The following is a 20,062-nucleotide window of genomic DNA, read 5'->3' as shown; positions in this document are numbered from 1 at the left end:
AGAGCCTTTAGGCACCTTCTTTCAACCTGGGTGGTTTCCCCAATGAAAGCCTCAACATCACCCAGTCCCCCCCCCTCGTTCTCCCCACAATCCCCATTATACTTGCCATCTAATCTGGGACTCTTGCACACTGTTTTCTGCATTTCAGTCGCCCCAGTGAAGGCATTGCTGCAACACAGACTTTGGAATTTTTTTCATGCTGTGGGTATTCAGTGGCTTAAGACGAAATGGGGTCCTCTGGGGTCACTCCGAGGAGAAGATGGTGAAATGCAAACAGGGGACACAGAAAGGGCTGAACTCCTCAATGCCTTCTTTGCCTCAGTCTTCTCCGATAAAGAAAACAATGCCCGACCTGAAGAATTTGGAGCAAATGATTCAGTAGAGGAAACACAGCCCAGAATAACTAAGGAGATAGTACAAGAATACTTGGCTAGTTTAGATGTATTCAAGTCTCCAGGGCCAGATTAACTGCATCCAAGAGTATTGAAAGAACTGGCAGATGTGATCTCAGAACCACTGGCAGTCATCTGTGAGAATTCCTGGAGAACAGGCGAAGTCCCGGCAGACTGGAGGAGGGCAAATGTTGTCCCTATTTTCAAAAAGGGGAAAAGAGAGGACCCAAATAATTACCGCCCAGTCAGTCTGACATCAATACCAGGGAAGATTCTGGAGCAGATCATTAAGCAAACAGTCTGTGAGCACCTAGAAAGGAATGCTGTGATCACCAATAGTCAGCATGGATTTCTGAAAAATAAGTCATGTCAGACTAACCTGATCTCGTTTTTTGACAGAATTACAAGCCTGGTAGATGAAGGGAATGCAGTGGATGTAGCCTACCTTGATTTCAGCAAGGCATTCAACAAGGTGCCCCATGATATTCTTGTAAAGAAGCTGGTAAAATGCAGTCTTGACTATGCTACCACTCAGTGGATTTGTAACTGGCTGACTAACCGAACCCAAAGGGTGCTCATCAATGGTTCCTCTTCATCCTGGAGAAGAGTGACTAGTGGGGTGCCACAGGGTTCTGTCTTGGGCCCGGTCTTATTCAACATCTTTATCAACAACTTGGATGATAGACTCAAGGGAATCCTGATCAAATTTGCAGATGACACCAAACTGGGAGGGGTGGCTAACACCCCAGAGGACAGGATCACACTTCAAAACGACCTTGACAGATTAGAAAACTGGGCCAAAACAAACAAGATGAACTTTAACAGGGAGAAATGTAAAGTTTTGCACTTGGGCAAAAAAAATGAGAGGCACAAATACAAGATGGGTGACATCTGGCTTGAGAGCAGTACATGTGAAAAGGATCTAGGAGTCTTGGTTGACCACAAACTTGACATGAGCCAACAGTGTGACGCGGCAGCTAAAAAAGCCAATGCAATTCTGGGATGCATCAATAGGAGTATAGCATCTAGATCAAGGGAAGTAATAGTGCCACTATATTCTGCTCTGGTCAGACCTCACCTGGAGTACTATGTCCAGTTCTGGGCACCACAGTTCAAGGACACTGACAAACTGGAACGTGTCCAGAGAAGGGCAACCAAAATGGTCAAAGGCCTGGAAACGATGCCTTATGAGGAACGGCTAAAGGAGCTGGGCATGTTTAGCCTGGAGAAGAGGAGGTTAAGGGGTGATATGATAGCCATGTTCAAATATATAAAAGGATGTCACATAGAGGAGGGAGAAAGGTTGTTTTCTGCTGCTCCAGAGAAGCGGACACGGAGCAATGGATCCAAACTACAAGAAAGAAGATTCCACCTAAACATTAGGAAGAACTTCCTGACAGTAAGAGCTGTTCGACAGTGGAATTTGCTTCCAAGGAGTGTGGTGGAGTCTCCTTCTTTGGAGGTCTTTAAGCAGAGGCTTGACAACCATATGTCAGGAGTGCTCTGATGGTGTTTCCTGCTTGGCAGGGGGTTGGACTCGATGGCCCTTGTGGTCTATTCCAACTCTATGATTCTATGAAATGTGGAACATGGGCAATAAAGTGCCTTTGTACAATAACCTTTCTAAATCGTTGATACAGTACCTGGTCAGTGTAACACAGTCAGGTTTCACAGTGAATGTGGTTGGCTGTTGAACTTGGATCTGGAACAAGCTCCATTCGTTCTCCCATAAGGAAGATTGTTGTTGTTTAGTTGTGTCCAACTCTTTGTGACCCCTTGGACCAGAGCACGCCAGGCATTCCTGTCTTCCACTGCCTCCCGCAGTTTGGTCAAACTCATGTTCGTAGCTTCAAGAACACTGTCCAACCATCTCATCCTCTGCCGTCCCCTTCTCCTTGTGCCCTCCATCTTTCCCAACATCAGGGTCTTTTCCAGGGAGTCTTCTCTTCTCATGAGGTGGCCAAAGTATTGGAGTCTCAGCTTCACGATCTGTCCTTCCAGTGAGCACTCAGGGCTGATTTCCTTCAGAATGGATAGGTTTGATCTTGCAGTCCATGGGACTCTCAAGAGTCTCCTCCAGCACCATAATTCAAAAGCATCAATTCTTCAGCAATCAGCCTTCTTTATGGTCCAGCTCTCACTTCCATACATCACTACTGGGAAAACCATAGCTTTAACTATACGGACCTTTGTTGGCAAGGTGATGTCTCTGCTTTTTAAGATGCTGTCTTAAGGAAGATAAGCTGGCCACATTTACTCCCAAAATAATGAGCTGGACCCAGATTATATTCCTCTCTTTTATTTAATGAGAAAACTCAGAAACTACTTGGAGAATGAAAGTTATCCATGTGTTGTACAAATATGACAACTGGAGAAAAGCTCACCTAAAATCCACACTGCTCTATACACACACACACACACACACACACACACACACACACACACATATATTACAACAAAATAAAACTAAATTATATTACTGGGGTGGCCTTGTCAAAAGGGGGGGGGGAAATGTTATGGAGGCATCCAAAACAATACAGCCTAATATCAATAGGCGGGGAGTTCCACAGCACAGATGCTGCCACACTAAAGGACGGACTTCTCACAGGATGTAGAATGAACATCATGTGACAGTTGTGAAAGTGAAAGTTCCACAGATCGAAGTGATCAAATAGACACATATAGAGCATTTGAAAAAGGACGAGAGCTCCATGGTGAGGAGGAAGGGGAGGCACAGAACTAGGGATTACTCCTCATCCCACGCCCTCTGAAACAACAAAGGGCTGACTTCTAATATACCGTACCTCCAACTACATTATCCTACCAGTGGGGAAATTTCAGGTCAAAAAGCTGAAGATTCAGCCTAGTTCTGGACAATAGGTATTAAAAGGAAATTAAGAGGCAAAACTTGGGCAACTTTCTTCTACTTTTTGGGAGGTGGGGAGAACAGTGCAGAAGGAGAGCTGAAACACCGTATATACCATTCCACATTTTCTTCATGGAACCTACACATATAGGATTGAAAGGTGTCCTGGACAAGGCAGCCAACTTCTGTTCCAACTTGGCTACTCCTAAATGTCTGACAACTGCAGTTTCCATGAGTTCTGCTCCCCCATTCATCTTGGAAAGCTTGACTTATTGGAAACAACTTCTGTGCATAATGGTCCTTCTGTCAGCCTCAGTACACTGACTTTCTACTGAGTGGGAAAGGCAGTGACTTCAAAACCCACAGGCTCCAAGGAACATGCTGTCTAAAGATTTCATGGACAGAGGTGTGGAAGAAGTTTGTACACGGACACAGGTGTGGAGCAAGCAATTGGGGTTCAAAAGAGCCCCTCAGCGACTTCCGGGTTGGCGCCATCGCCGAATGGCGGACTCCCTCCGAGCTCCGGAGGGAGTCTGCTCGGCAGGGGCTGGGTCCTACCGCGCCGGCGACGCGGGGACCCTTAAAAACCACGGGCACGGAGCCCGTGGACATGGGTGACTCGGCTGGCACCTTTAGCGCCCTCCCGACTCGTGAAGGAGCCTTTTTAAAGGCTTCGGATCGGGTGCCGGGGAGCGGCGTGGTGCTTTGAGTCCTCTGCTTTCCCTGCCGAGCGCAGCCGCATGCCATTCGACGGAGAGCGCTGACTTCTTCCATTGGAAATTCGGACTATTAACAACAACCCGTGAGTAATTGAAACCGGGTTCAAAAGGAGAAAAAAAAGGAATTTTTTTCCAGATTTGGCACGAGCGGGGGTGATCTAAAAAGGAAGTCAATCCCCCCCCTATTGTAAACATTCTAAAACAAGGACTGGGTAACCAAGAGAAGTATACTCTTGATAAAAATCATTAATTCCACGATGGGAAATTATAAGAACTGTGCTGGAGGAGAAGAGTGGAGGGTGAGAAGGAAAATGCAACCCCCCCTGGGAACCGGGGCGATTCGCAGAGCCTGGTGAAGAGAAACGGAGACTTTGACAGCTGTCAAAGTAGCTGTCAAAGCTGGAGAATATAAAGAGGACTTTGTTATGAGGACTTTGCTGGCTAATTTTGTTACAATTTGCTACAATATGTATATAAACTGTCGTAAAATAAGGAACAACAATTTGACTTTTGGATTAGAGGATACAAAGTTATTACAATCCCCCTAGAGGGGTTTCGGGACATTACAAGAACGGTCGTAAGTGGAAAAATACTCCTGGATTCGCACAGGACTTGTTATCTTCTGGGAAAGCTGCAAAACTGAAATAGTATTTTGTCTACAGAGGTGTTTACATTAAAGGAGACAATAGAATTCTCTATTGAAGAAAGGAAGGGACTGGACGTAAGTTTTTGTTCCTGAACAACAAACCTCTGTAGAGATACCAGATTTCTGAATTAGAACGTTTTAGCAGCTGAACAGGACAAGAAACCTGAGAAAGTGAGGAATAAGAAGAACAAAGGACTGACTACGACACGGAAAGAACAATGGGAGGAGTGGTAAAGATCAAGGAAATTAAAGGCCTCTGTTAGATTGGACGTTTGAAGTTAAATATTATTAAAATTAATAAATTAGAAGAAAACCGGCAAGATGGAATTGGGGAGAAATTTGGCCATGACTTGAGACCTCCAGGCTGATAACATATAGACTGATGGACATGGGGAATTCAAACCGGGGAAGGGGGGGGGAGATTTGGAATCCAAAGGCTGTGTAACCATCTTTTGAATCTTTTTATACCTTTTATTTTCTATTTCTTTATATAACTTACGTATGTCATTTTATTTTGATTGGACGTGTTTAAAAAAGGGAATTCGTGGAAGGCACTGGGGTGGATCTTGGGGAAAATCTTTTTTCTTTTTTTGTTAATGATGTGGGATGGTGGTAAGATTTGTACAATTCAATTTGGATAGTGGGTTAAACAAATTAAGTTTCAAACTGGGAGTGAGAGCTTGTAGAACCAAATTAATGAAAGGGGAATACAGTTGGGAGGGGGAGGGGGGAGTCCCAGAAAGTAGGCAATGAAAGTAAGGTTTTAAGTATCTTTTTTTTCTTTTTCTTTTTTCTTTGTATTTCTATATTTCTGGAAACTTTAATAAATATGATTTTTTTTAAAAAAGAGCCCCTCAGCAACCTGACCTTGCTAGACTGCTGCTCCCCACCTTGCCCCGGACTGCCATTTTAGCAGAAGGTGGGCAATGGTGCCACTTCTGAATGGGAGCTAAGCTCAATTGGACAGCTGCCTCTGTGTGTGTGTGTGTGTGTGTGTGTGTGTGTGCGCGCGCGCGCGCATGCGTGCCCATTGGCAGTGCTGCATAGAAGACCCGGCTCTGCATAGGTGACATGCAAAAACAGGGGAGGTAAAGGTAAAGGTAAAGGGACCCCTGACCATTAGGTCCAGTCGTGACCGACTCTGGGGTTGCAGCGCTCATCTCGCTTTATTGGCCGAGGGAGCCGGCGTTTGTCTGCAGACAGCTTCCGGGTCATGTGGCCAGCATGACTAAGCCACTTCTGGTGAACCAGAGCAGTGCATGGAAACGCCGTTTACCTTCCCGCCGGAGCGGTACCTATTTATCTACTTGCACTTTGACGTGCTTTCGAACAACCAGCAAACAAAGGCTAGAGACTAACTTAGCAAATATCACTCAGTGACCGGAGAGGGGAAAAATACAGATGCAAAATCTCCAGGTCATTTTGTATGCTCTACTTCATTAAATAGCCCGAAGTTCCAGAGCACATCTGTTTTACAGAATATAATTACTTGCAAGGAACAGGGCTCTAGAAACTTAGCGTTTTTGCAATACCTATTTATACAGGTAGAGAGGATGGGAAGTGGAGCAGGTGATGTTCGTCCTAAAGCAGCATCGATCCCTGAAAGCAGCAGCAAACCCTCCGCATGGTTGCTTTTCCGCTACCGAGAAGCGAATGACCTTCAAGAAGTCAGGCTGCAGGTATCCACATAACTAGCGACCCGTGAAACCCACGCTGCAATTTTACAGTCCCAGGCAGACAAAGAAACAGCATCCCAACTTTATGAAGACACTTAATTACTACTAAAAATGCATGCATGCTTTAAGAGCTCGGACACAAATGGAGCAACCAAATAAAAATACCCCCCAAAAGCCAAGAAATTAAATTACAGCAAGAGAAATGCATTCTAAACTCACTATCCCTACAACATTGGAAACAAAGACAAGCAGTTTACTGGCCCAAAGGAAAGAGCTCTCAAGCAGCCAACTTTAAATTACAGTGGTGCCTCGGGTTACATACGCTTCAGGTTACATACCAACCACCTCCAGACACTCACAGTAAAGATTGATTGATTGATGCTAAAATTCTGCATGCCCCGGCCTCTCGCACTCTGTTCTACAGCACCGTTTTGATGCCCTCTGTAGGATGTCCCCCAGTGCAACCACACCAATCGTGCCACCCTAAAACCACCTGTGGCTTTAAAGCCCCCCACCTGCCGCCCTCTGGTGCCCCTTATGCATGAGGGCATGCAAGAGACATTATCAGAGTTAGAAGAACACATGCCAGCCAGTCAGAAAGCACTTTAAGGTGGTGTGGAGAAGGGTCAGTCAGAGAGTGACCTGATAAAAGGAACTGGGGGGGCACATTCAGCCCACCAACTTGAGGTTCACAATCTCTAGCTTGGTGGGTCCCAAATCGCAGAGGACAAAAGCTTAACTCTTAAAAGAGAGCATGGGACACAACAGTGACAAATATCTTGCTCTCTTTTGCCACCTCACCCTCAACAACAACAACAGTGTGGTGTAGTGTTAAGAGAGCCAGTGTGGTGTAGTGGTTAAGAGCGGTGGACTCGTAATCTGGTGAACCGGGTTCGTGTCTCCGCTCCTCCACATGCAGCTGCTGGGTGACCTTGGGCTAGTCACACTTCACTGAAGTCTCTCAGCCCCACTCACCTCACAGAGTGTTTGTTGTGGGGGAGGAAGGAAAAGGGGAATGTTAGCTGCTTTGAGACTCCTTCGGCTAGTGATAAGTTGGGATATCAAATCCAAACAACAACCCCTTAATTGCGTAGTTTTTGCAGTAGGTTCCTTGTCCGCTTCAAATCAAAGGGGCAAATTTGAGTTCCAAAGCCAATTTGACCTCCTGATCCAGGCTGTCAAAATGGAGGGACATGTTCTCTCCAATGTGCAAGCCCAGCCCCAGATGACTGAATATATTTATGTATCAAAGACCCACGCTTTGAACTCTTAAACCAAGGGAGACACTGGGGCAGGATTCCAAAGCAGTGGAATCATAAGAAGGTTGGTGAGCAGCTGAAGTAAGCCAGTCGCTATGTTGCAACAGAAGTCTCCGTCCCCAGGATGATTTAAGATCCAGCTCTAGCACAATCTGCATGAGACGCAGGTCTCATCTCTTGCCAGCTCTAGACCAAACTGCACTTTAAGGCCGTTGCTTTAAAGTTCAATAATAAAGTTACAGATTTCAATCCAGGTCTCAGAGAGGCGACCTGCTGGTTTGTGCAAGTCCCCAAATGAGGCTGAGAAGCATTAAAAGGTCAGAGCACAGTCAGCAAACAAACCACACACTTCCCAGTGGTTGGGTGGTTTATGCATGCATGTATTTGAGAAGTCTTAACCTGCTCAAGTCTCCTCCGTGAACTTTAAGAAGTGCAACACAGTGAAGGGAGTAGATATATATTTCCAGGGACGGAAGAAGTTTTGCTGCCTTAAGCAGCTTCAGAAGAGACTCTTTCATTCCATAGGATCTCACTGGCCTAACCTACCTCACAGGGTTGTGGTGAGGAGGAGGAAAACCATATACACCATCTTGAGACCCTTGGAAGACAAAGGTGGTATATACCGTATTTTTCGCCCTATAGGACGCACTTTTTCCCCTCCAAAAATGAAGGGGAAATGTGTGTGCGTCCTATGGGGCGAATGCAGGCTTTCGCTGAAGCCTGGAGAGCGAGAGGGGTCGGTGCACACCGACCCCTCTCGCTCTCCAGGCTTCAGGAAGCTCTGCGCAACCCTCCGGAGACCGGCTCCGAGGGTTGCACAGAGCTGCCTGCAGTCCCCGGCTCAGCGCAGCTCTGCGCGGCCACCGGGAGTGGGGCGCGAAGTCCCGCCCTGCTCCGGATGGCCGCGCAGAGCTGCCTGCAGTCCCGGGATCAGCGCACTTCTCCCCATAGCCAGCCCCACAAGCTCGGGGGACAACGGGGAGGCAGAGCGCGCCTTCCCGCTGTTCCCCGACCTGGTTCTTCCATATATATTTTTTATAAAATTTTTATTGGTTTTACAAGAATTTTTATAGACAATACAAACAAATAGAAAAAAGAACAAACAAACATGTATAATTTCATATCCTTTTTTTTCATAAACCTTACTTCGTCGACTCCCCCAAGCCTCCCCTTTCTACATCCCAATTCCCAAAATTGTTTCAGCAAATCCTAACACTTAATTTTATCAGATTTATCCCTTGTTCTTTTCTTTTACTTAATCTTTTACAGCTGTAATCCCCTTTTTTCTAAAACCGACCTGGTTCTTCCAGCCCCACACCTGGGGGGGGGGAATAAAAAAAAATTCTTTATTTCCCCCCCAAAAAACTAGGTGCGTCCTATGGGCCGGAGCGTCCTATGGGGCGCAAAATACGGTAAATGTAAATAAATAATAATAACAACATAGTAAAGGTAAAGGGACCCCTGACTATTAGGTCCAGTCGTGGCTGACTCTGGGGTTGCAGCGCTCATCTCGCTTTACTGGCCAAAGGAGCCTGTGTACAGCTTCCGGGTCATGTGGCCAGCATGACTAAGCCGCTTCCGGCGAACCAGAGCAGCGCACGGAAACGCCGTTTACCTTCCCGCCAGAGTGGTACCTATTTATCTACCTGCACTTTGATGTGCTTTCGAACTGCTAGGTTGGCAGGAGCAGGGACCGAGCAACGGGAGCTCACCCCATTGCAGGGATTTGAACCGCCGACCTTCTGATCAGCAAGTCCTAGGCTCTGTGGTTTAACCCATGTCCCTAATAAAATAGTAGGGATAGGCAACTGTTTACACCCTCCCTGCCCCCACCCTCACCTGGCCCCTCCACATTGCCCTTACTTAAAATCATAGCAACACAACATGCAAAACTTTCAAGAGGCACTTATGAAGTACCGAGCTCATGCCTTTCTTTGGAGTGTAGAGCTTGGCTTGCTTACTTGAGTCAGCCAGGCCTTTTCCTTCTGCTGGCACCTTCTATGCGCTATAGATGGGTTTTGATACAGATCTGTGAGCTGCCAATGATGGAAGCTGCCGCCTCCGAAAAGGGAGGGTTCATTGATAGGATTTTCATGCTTTCCAAATAAGTCATTTTGTAATAAGCAGCCTCTCCCCGCCCACACACCAATTTGCACAATGACGGCTCCATGTAATTGAAAACAACAACAGCACAGAAGTGCTTTACAGAGCAATAAGAGCAAATGAAGACGACAGGCCCTTGCCCCGGGGGGGGGGGAGAGAACACCGGGGGGGGGCAGGGGGCGACATGGGGCTGTACAAACAAAGTTTAGTTTCAGGAATGCATATACAGATGGATGGAGAACGGGAAAGGTTTTTAAGTTAAACAGACCAGCCAGGCAAAGGTTCTTGGGATTCCCGCCCCCAAATTAGCCCATGATGGTGGTCAGCCATAGGGAACAGGATGAAACCATCCAGAGTTCAGCATAGGTGGCTGAATGCCTCCTACGGGCATTTGTTGCATGCCAGCAAACCAATGCCTCTCTCTGTGTTTCTTAGCAGGGTGTAGTCTGGGAAATGAGCAGCGCAAAATCTCAAAGCAGCAATCAGTTTAACTCCAGCTCTGCTTTAAGCTTGTAATTAGCTATCGCAGGCTGTAATTTTGAAGAGAAGGAACGACGCACCACATCACAGGGAAAGAAGCCTGCGCTTGTGTGGTTCCGTTCGAGCTTTTTATAACACCACGCCAGGCGCTGCCAAGGGAGATCACTTTTGAACAAATGTAACATTTTGGAAAATATTGCTATTCTACACCCACCCACCCACCCACACACCCCTAGTACTATGTTTGCAAAATGTTTAGGTACATAGAATAAAACAATCATTCAAAAACAAATCGGCATTACTAGAATGGAAACTACAGTGGTACCTCGGTTTTCGAACATCTCCGTTGACGAACATTTCAGTTTTCATACACCATAAACCCGAAAGTGAATGCTTCGGTTTTCGAACACGCCTCGGAAGTCGAACATGCCATGAGGCTTCTGCTGGGTGTAAGATCCTGAGACCTAGCTATCGGCTATTGAGTTTTCAGTTTTCGAACGTTTCAGAACTCGAACGGACTTCCGGAGCAGATTACATGCGAAAACCGAGGTACCACTGTACACAAACTCTGTTTGAAAAGTGCAAGCAATTACACTCTTTGCCTTAACAATCATCCTTGTGAGGGAGGAAAGTAGGCTGGCGAGCAAAAGAGAGGCAGGAATGCAAGAGTCTCTCTGGATCAGCCCAAAGCCCTATCGAGTTCAGAATCCTTTCCTTGCCGTGCCCAAAGAGATGCCCACGGAAAGCCCACAAGCACAACCTGAATGCAGCCTTCTCCCTGCCTGCTATTAGCAGCAGTTTGCAGTTGGAGGCATTCTGCCTCTGTATGCCAAGGAAAAGCACGACCATGGAAACAAGAACCCATTGACAGCTGCACTCTCTATATACATATCAAGTCCAACCATCCAAGTTGGTGGGCATCCCGGCATCCCAGATGAATTCCACAGGCAGGGAGACACTTATCCAAGGACGCACAATAAAGCCCATGACACAGGTGAGCCTTAAACCCAGGACACAAGCAATTCGTGGACCCTAACCCTATTGCCAGGGGACGCGGGTGGCGTTGTGGGTTAAACCACAGAGCCTAGGACTTGCCGATCAGAAGGTCCCCACGACGGGATGAGCACGACGGGGTGAGCTCCCGTTGCTTGGTCCCAGCTCCTTCCAACCCAGCAGTTTGAAAGCACGTCAAAGTGCAAGTAGATAAATAGGTACCGCTCTGACGGGAAGGTAAACAGCGTTTCCGTGTGCTGCTCTGGTTCGCCAGAAGCGGCTTAGTCATGCTGGCCACATGACCCGGAAGCTGTACGCCGGCTCCCTCAGCCAATAAAGCGAGATGAGTGCCGCAACCCCAGAGTCGGTCACGACTGGACCTAATGGTCAGGGGTCCCTTTACCTTTACCTTTAAAGCTATTGCCAGCCAGGTCAAATCAAACGATTAGGTTTTTACACCAGGTTCACACAAACAGAGAAGATAAATAAAAATAAAACACCCTGGCTTCCCCTCGCTTGTTTTTCATCCCTAAAACATAGCCCCACTTTAGCACACACCAGTAAACATGTAACGTAATGTGTGAATTGGCGCCACTATTCATACACCTGCTAAGAGCGTGTACATGATTTTGGAGTTTGAGAAGAGTTTTCGAAATGTTCGCCAAAAACTCAAGCAGTTGCTGCACTACAGAAGGATGCTTTTGTTCCCTTGCCAAGGGTTTTTTTTTTAAGCCCCATAAATATACATCTCGCATGGACAACAAGCCTAGCCAGACATCATTAATTTTTATGAAGTTCCACTGCCCTGTTTGAAAGAGACCTAATTAAAGAAGGCAGATGCTGCCCAGTGATTTTAAAGCCTATATATATATATAGATCCCCCCAAAAGTACACTTACAGAGCGAGGGGTGAATGCTACTTCCTCCAAGTTCAAAAACTAGAAGATTATTAAGAGTAAAGGGTGTCCGTTAATAACCATGGAATTTTATTTAAAAACAACCGTGCACATTACAGTTCCTAAATGATCTCTCGCCTGTAATTTCTCCAGCGCCCAGAAGCTTTTGATGAAAAGCTGCATTGGTCACCCTGCAAATCACTTCCAGCTTTTCCTTCCTCTGCTCTAATCTCGGGGAAATGGGGTAGAAGAATGAGAGAAGTTGTTTAGGTTGAAGATCCAAGTGAAGGGGGAAACAGGGGAGGAATCCTACAAAGATGCTATATATAACTTCATTTAGGAGTTTGTGTTTAATGAACGTTGTCACTCTCTTAACAAGGGCAGAAGGGCTTTTAGCCTTGTGTAATTAAATTGGACCCTCTGTAGCAATATCTTACTAAATGGAGTAAATGGATCGTTGGACCAGGACTATGCAGAACTGGCTAAACTGACATACAAACTGCGGGACAAGGACAACTGTGACTTTAGATAATTTGTAAAAAGTTCCCATTCTTCCTTAAACAGACAACAAAATGAACTGGACTCCTTGGCAGGTTTTGAATAAACATACACAAATTTATTGGTTGATAACATGATAGACAGACAATGCAAGGATATGTATAATTTTATAACATGCAGAGAATACCGGTAATATGTGTAGTGAAATCAGAGAGAGGAGCTGAGGGAAGTCTCGGGGAGGGGGATGGAGGGGGGAAAGGGGAGAAATAATTTATGTGATTATATGATTTGATAACTTGTTATGTTGAAATTGCTTAATAATTTTTTATTTTTTTTTAAGGACTAGGGAGAGCACTGCTGAAATCCCATCTCGGCCTTTAAACCTCCTCATTCCTGGGGCTGTATAAAGAACCACATGCTTTTGCCTATCCTGTTAGGCCGGGACCTTCAAGTATCCTGGCAGCCCCATTCTGCACCTGCCAAAGTGTCCAGGCTGCCTTTAAAAGGCAGCCCCGTTTAGGGACCACTGCAGTAATCTAGCCTTGCTCTAAAGCAGGGTGCGCATAACAGAAGCTGTAATCTTTGTTCACCTTTAGAAGGCAGATTAAAGCTTACCTGTCCCAGCAGGTGTTCTGAAAGTGCCTCAGGTTTTATTGCTGCTGCTGATAGCAAATTTTATTTTGAGAATTTACGCTTTCATGCTGTTTGTAATTTTATACGTGACTGTGCATTACTTTGCAGCACAGCAGTTAACAATTGCAGTAATATGATTTATTTTTTTAACTTGTTTTCATACGGCCAGTGGGAATGGGCAAAAGCAAGAAAGGACATCTCTTTTCCTGTACCAGGGAAATATGGAAGGCAGGGATGGATGAATTGACTTTTTCCTTTAGAATTCCCCACCAGCAGTCTGTAGAAAATTGTCACTTGGTGGAAGTGGGAAGGATTGAGCCCTATGTCTAGGCAAGTCTTCACCAACCTAGGAGCCTCCAGATGTTATAGACCACAACTCATAGGAGCATAGAAACCTGCTTCAGCATAGTTGATTAGAGAAGGTGCTCCTAAGGCCAAACTTGCAGATTCACTCCCCGTAAGAGACAGCTGCATATTCCTGCATTGAGGGTCCAGATTAGATTATCCTCAGGGTCTATGATTCCATTGGTCACAGGGCCGGATTTAGGTTTGATGAGGCCCCAAGCTACTGAAGGTAATGGGGCCCTTTATATGTCCAGCTGTCCTTTGTCAACAACAAACGCTCACTGTTTTTTGTGTTGAATATATGCTATATAGTAATTTATGGACCTAATAGGTATCTAAAGCCATTTGCACATAACAAAACATTTTATCAAAGTAATTGTTGGACTAAAATACAATTAAGAAGAAGTTGTTTTTTATCTTGTGTTTTGGAAATATACATTCAGGTGTTGTTGTTTTTTCTTTTTTAATTTTTAATTACTTTATTATTCAAAATTAAAACAAAACATATTATCCAGAAACATATCATTCTTATTCCCCCCCCCTATTTTTCCCGCAGCGTTCGCAACCCGAGGTATGACTGTACATTTCCAAAATATAAGATAAAAAACAAGTAAAATAAAACCTACATACAGCAACAGTGTTTCGTGTTGTGTAGGCTCCTGTGATGTAAGTAATGGGACCGACCTGCTAGCCTGCTCCCTAAAATATCACTGGTTTGCTCATTTCTGTATATAGGGTGCCTACATTCTGCATGGACTGGTTGCAAGGCAATATGTGCAAATGGCTTTAGATACCTATTAGGTCCATAAATTACCATATAGCATATATTCAACACAAAAAAACAGCGACAATTTGTTGTTGACAAAGGACAGCTGGACATATAAAGGGCCCCATTACCTTCAGTAGCTTAGGGCCTCATCAGACCTAAATCCGGTCCTGAGTGGGACTTGCTTCTAAGTAGACACGCACAGGATTTCCCCACTAACTCTTTCCAGCAATTAAATATAATGATCACAGGTGGTCCAGCAGTGTCACAGAGCACAGTGAAAAATGTAATCTTGGATCCCTAGCTGGAAGCCACAATGCAATAAAGTGATTTTCTTTATGGAAACTTTAATTAATCTGCCAGTAAGCATGCAGAGAACCTTTAAGCACCATAGCTTGGTGGAAGCTTAATTAACTCTCTTCCAGAGCATAATAGCTCAGCGACTAGCACATCATTCTACATTCATGGGCTGAAACAAGCATATGGACGTTCACGTTTCTCTCTCTTCCCCTCACAACAGGGAGGTAAGCTTGTCAGATTTAATACAAGTTTTTTCACTTGAAAAAATAAAAAAGGGACAGGGCAGCTATTCCGGGGCCCTAGAACACTGACAGAAACAAACAAAATAACCTTTCGCAAGATGCCAGGTAACTAGTAAAAAGCTGAAGACATTCAATAAATGTACTTCTCCAAAGGAAGTCTCAGAAACTGATTGTCCATAGTTAATCCTTCCACAGCTGACAATTTCTCAAAATGGAAAAAAAAGACTTCAAAACAAAAAGGGGGGGGGGGTTTCAGCAAGAGGAAAATCTGCTTTTAAGAACAGGTTTGCCTCAAGGTGCCCTTGACTGGGGAAGAGGGAAGAAAAATGGAGGTTTACTTCTCAGATGAGACTGGAAACAATGCTGAATTTGATTTTTGTATTTAAATGGTTTGCAATAAATGTTCTGCATGCAGCCCAAACAATAGGAAGGCTTTTCAGACTACTACAGTGGTACCTCGGGTTACATACGCTTCAGGTTACAGACTCTGCTAACCCAGAAATAGTGATTCAGGTTAAGAACTTTGCTTCAGGTTGAGAACAGAAATCGTGCTCCGGCGGCACAGCAGCAGCGGGAGGCCCCATTAGCTAAAGTGGTGCTTCAGGTTAAGAACAGTTTCAGATTAAGTACGGACCTCCGGAACGAATTAAGTACTTAACCTGAGGTACCACTGTATATGCAAAACACTGGAGAACTTAGCTTACCACACTGGAGCTACCGGGGGGGGGGGGAGAATCCAGTCAAAATTATAATTTATTATTAATTTATTGTATTGCCTGCCACCTTGAAGGTGGGTGACTACACTTTAAAATACAATGAAAACAGGTGAAAACAAACTGCAATCACAAGAACAGGACGTGTACAAAATAAGTGTATCTCAAGTATCAAAGGCCTTGGTAAAGAGGGGCATTTTCAGCATATAATAAAAGCTGTATATAGTGAAGGCAGTTCTGCAGGAAGGAGGTTCCACAGCATAGAAGATGCCACAGAGAAATGCGTTGGGTTACTAGATCTTTGCCAATTCCTGTGTGTGTGTGTGCCGACAATCTATGTTCACTAAAACAATTTGGATTTAAACCTGAGAGACTCTGTTCAAGAGCTCAAGACAATTAGTAATTGAAATACAGTGGTGCCCCGCAAGACGAATGCCTCGCAAGACGGAAAACTCGCTAGACGAAAGAGTTTTCCGTTTTGGAGGTGCTTCGCAAAACGAATCTCCTATGGGCTTGCTTCGCAAGACGACAATGTCTTGCGAGTTCCTGCTGTTTTTTCCCCCTTCCCCACCTTTTTCTAAGCCGCTAAGCCGCTTATCAGCTGATCCGATCAGCAGATAAGCCGCTAAAAGCCTCTAAAAGCCTCTAATAGCCTCTAATAGCGCTAATCCGCTAATCCTTCAATGGGCTTGCTTCGCAAGACGAAAAAAACCGCTAGACGAAGAGAATCACGGAACGGATTCTTTTCGTCTTGCGAGGCACCACTGTATGGGGTGTTAAGGGAAGAGCAGAACCTCTGGTGGGAGAGACGCTGTGCTTCTTCTGGAGTAGTTTGTCCACCTTTGGTCCCCACCATGCACTCAGCTCTCACCTATGCCTCCAAGAAGCTGTCAGCATGCAAGAGTGGCCACACCCCAGGAAATGGCTTCCACTGGCCGGCTAAATCAGATGAGGGTAGCCGATGGGTCTTAAACCCTTGGCGGGTTAGAGATTTTTCCTGCATGTGAAGAAGGCTCCAACGGATTGAGCTGATAACACCCAATAGTGGGTCCATCGGTCAAGAAGGCAGTTACTGCATGTGTTGTAGAAGGAAGTGAGGGGCAGATGGGCTTTGTTGACCTTGGAAGGGAGCCTATCTAGAAGAAGGAAAACTTTGATCCTAAACCTCCACTGCCTTGTGAGATATCCTTGGGAGAAGAAAGACTCAAGAGTAAACACTACACAAATCCAGAATGGAGTCCCTAAGATGGTTGGATGGTGCCTTGCATGCCTCCTTCCAGCAACTCCTGTAGCCAAGCTGGTGCAAAACATCTTGCTCTTTTGATTCCATCAGCGAGGTCTTGTCATCTGGGCAGCCCACAACCTCCATCCACACTGCCCAGGCTGGCACCCTGAGTGTCAGGTGTGCGTGCAGGAGCCAGGCCCTGTGACCAATAGGACTCTGCAGGACTGGGGCCTTCCTAACTTTGTTCTGAAGAGGCAAGGCGTGGCCACATAGGTGAGGCCAATTGGTAACTCACAGCACCTGGTGGCAAGAGCCGGGAAGGGATATAAGGTCAGTATTTTCCTTTCAGCTCTTTGCCACAGCAACACGTTCCCTGCCTTGCTGCGTTTGACTTCATGACTCCTTGCTTCTTGATCCTCGGACCCTTGACTTTGTGACTTCTTGCTTCCTGACCCTCGGACCCTTGGCTTCTTGACTCCCGGCTCTCTGACCCTCGGACTCTTGGCTTTCTGACTCCTGGCTTCTGGACCCCCATTCCTGCTCCCACCCCGCCATCTTGCCCCCGGTCCCGACATCCCCAGCCAGGACTTTGATTGCCCGTGAACCGGACCATGACACTGAGGAGGCTACTTCAGTGCTGTTAGCACAGTAGATTAACTGGAGGTGCACTCCATCGTCTCTCAAGGCAGACGGGTGCCAACAAGTTTTTATATTTATTGGTAAATCGTCCGACAATTTTTATCCTAGACTTTATAGTTTGTATGGATGGGGCTACTGCATGCATAAGGTCCCAAGTATCTCTAGCAAGGGGCTGGGAATGGCTGTGCCCTGGAATCCTGCAGAGCCCTTGCCAATCTATGAAAGCTGGGGTGGCTCTTATTCCCTGGAACCATTATATTAGTGGAAAGAGCCCCTTCTCATGAAGCTACTCTCCGCCGCCCCTCAGACAAGGCACACAGAGAGGGGCCACTGATCAAGACTGCAGGGTCCAAGCTGGTTTGTGCGGAGAGAGGCAGAACTTAAGTTATTCTGATTAATTGCTGAGCTTGTGGCATCATGTGCTACCTGCAGGAGATGTGATGGATGAAACAATTGGGATTGACTTTTGCCACTCTTCAAAAACAGGTTTTTAAAAAAACCAAAAGTAACAGGTTTTTACAGAGATGGTTAAATAATGAGGAACAGAATCCACTACAACAAGTCAAAGCCTGGGCATCAATCTTTGGCTTCCATTTAGCATAGAGTTTCCTCTCTTTGTTCTCCAGAGTCTTTTTATTATTGTAAAATTTGCTGTATGTATACACACACACACATACACACACACACACACACACACACACACACAAAAAGAGCTGTTTGAGTTGGCTTAAATCGGTCATATAAAAATGTTTGAGTGTATTGTTTTTAGAACAGTGATTTTGATTTTGATTATCCACATGCTTCAAAAGGAAGTTCCCAGCATTGCTGAACTACTTTGTATAAGGACAATTTGGCACAGACAGTTGGTAAAGATGCTAGACCAGAACTATGAGCTGCTTCACAAAACACTTAATAAAATCCTGGTTTTTCTGTGTGCACATCACATCATCATACACCAGATAAACTCTGGTGACATTTGAAATGGGTTTGTACTGTATCAGACCACTGGTCCATCATTATTTTTTTAAAAAAATATTGATACTTATTCAAAAATATACAAAAATACATATCCGTTACGAAGTTTCCTTTTATAATACACTGAGATAAAACAGCTAGTCTATAAGAGAACATAGAAGGAAGAAAAGACAAAAAAGGAGAAAGCTAAAGAAAGAGAAAGTGAGAAAGGGGGGAGGGGGAAAAACTAAAGGAGATAAAAAATATATATATAAGGACGGGTAGCCGTGTTGGTCTGCCATAGTCAAAATAAAAAAATTCCTTCCTGTAGCACCTTAAAGACCAACTAAGTTAGTTCTTGGTATAAGCTTTCGTGTGCATGCACACTTCTTCAGATACACTGAAACAGAAGTTGCCAGATCCTTCTATATATATAGAAGATATATATCCCCACCTTCTCTATATATAGAAGGATATATCCCCACCTTCTCTATATATAGAAGGATCTGGCAACTTCTGTTTCAGTGTATCACACGAAGTGTGCATGCACACGAAAGCTTATACCAAGAACTAACTTAGTTGGTCTTTAAGGTGCTACAGGAAGGAATTTTTTTATTTTTATATATAAGGACTTCTGGTTCTGTGTCCTGCAGCTACATATGATATCCATACATTCAGATCCAACCATTTTATCTTCTATAAACAGTATTTTTTTCAATCTTCAAATCCAGATATTACAAGATCATTTTCTCTTTCATGCAAAAAGCACCTAAGAAATTTCCAGTCCTTAACAAACGTCAGCAACGATTCCCGCCCCCCCCCCCCGCCCTAATTAAACATGTTAACTTTGCCATCTCAGTCCAATAGTTTTATCAGTCATTCATCTACGGTGGGTAGGGTTGTGAGGCTTGTTTCATAAAACCCCTGCACTGGAATTGAACCACGAATCATCTCTGCACAAAGCATTCGCTACGCCACTGGACTATCCTGTTCCTTCCACCCAAAACAAACTACCTATTAAACCTTTATCAGGAAGAGCTGAAACTCAGTAGAACAGCAAGTACTTTGAATGCAGAACTTCCCAGGTTCAACACCCAGCATCTGCAGTTAAAGATGGGAAGGTCCTTTGCCTGAAACCCTTGGGAGTTGCTGCCAGCCAGTGCAGACAATACAGTGGTACCTTGGTTCTCAAACGCCTTGGTACTCAAACAACTTGGAACCCAAAAACTGCAAACCCGGAAGTGTTCTAGTTTGCGAACTTCTTTTGGAAGCCAAACGTGCTGTTTTGAATGCCACACTTCCATTTTGAGTGTTACGCTGAGGTCCGTCTGTTTCTGCTATTTATTTTGTGTTTTTTGTTTTTGCGGCTTTTCTGTTTTGTTTTTGTGACTGTGCGGAACCCAGTTCAGCTACTGATTGACTGTGTGACTGCAGTACATTATTTATTGCTTTCATTTTATGGATCAATGGTCTCGTCGGATAGTAAAATTCATGTTGAATGGCTGTTTTAGGGGTAGTTTTCAAAAGTCTGGAGCGGATTAATCCATTTTGCATTACTTTCTATGGGAAAGCGCGCCTTGGTTTTGGAACGCTTTGGTTTTGGAACGGACTTCCGGAAGGGATTAAGTTTGAGAACCGAAGTACCCCTGTACTGAGATAGATGGATCAATGGTGTGACTCAGCACAAGACAACTTGTACCCGCTCCCTGTCCCAAGAG

General features: G+C 45.0%; 1 protein-coding gene across 4 annotated transcripts in view; it reads right to left on the bottom strand.

Moving 5' to 3' along the window:
• Positions 1 to 20,062, bottom strand: part of PDZD2 (PDZ domain containing 2) — a 245,239-nt gene that overhangs the window by 197,874 nt on the left and 27,303 nt on the right. The window contains exon 1 of one of the 4 annotated variants that reach the window (XM_081212581.1): positions 9,520 to 9,540. The exons of the other annotated variants lie outside the window; for them this stretch is intronic. The gene's annotated coding sequence lies outside the window, so the exon portion shown is untranslated. Of the gene's footprint in view, positions 1 to 9,519; positions 9,541 to 20,062 lie in introns of those variants that run through there. 4 annotated transcript variants of the gene reach the window in all.

This window comes from Podarcis bocagei, assembly GCF_964188305.1.
Source record: "Podarcis bocagei genome assembly, chromosome: 11".
In the NCBI taxonomy this organism is placed as follows: Eukaryota; Metazoa; Chordata; class Lepidosauria; order Squamata; family Lacertidae; genus Podarcis; species Podarcis bocagei.
This window is presented reverse-complemented; position numbering and strand designations above follow the sequence as displayed.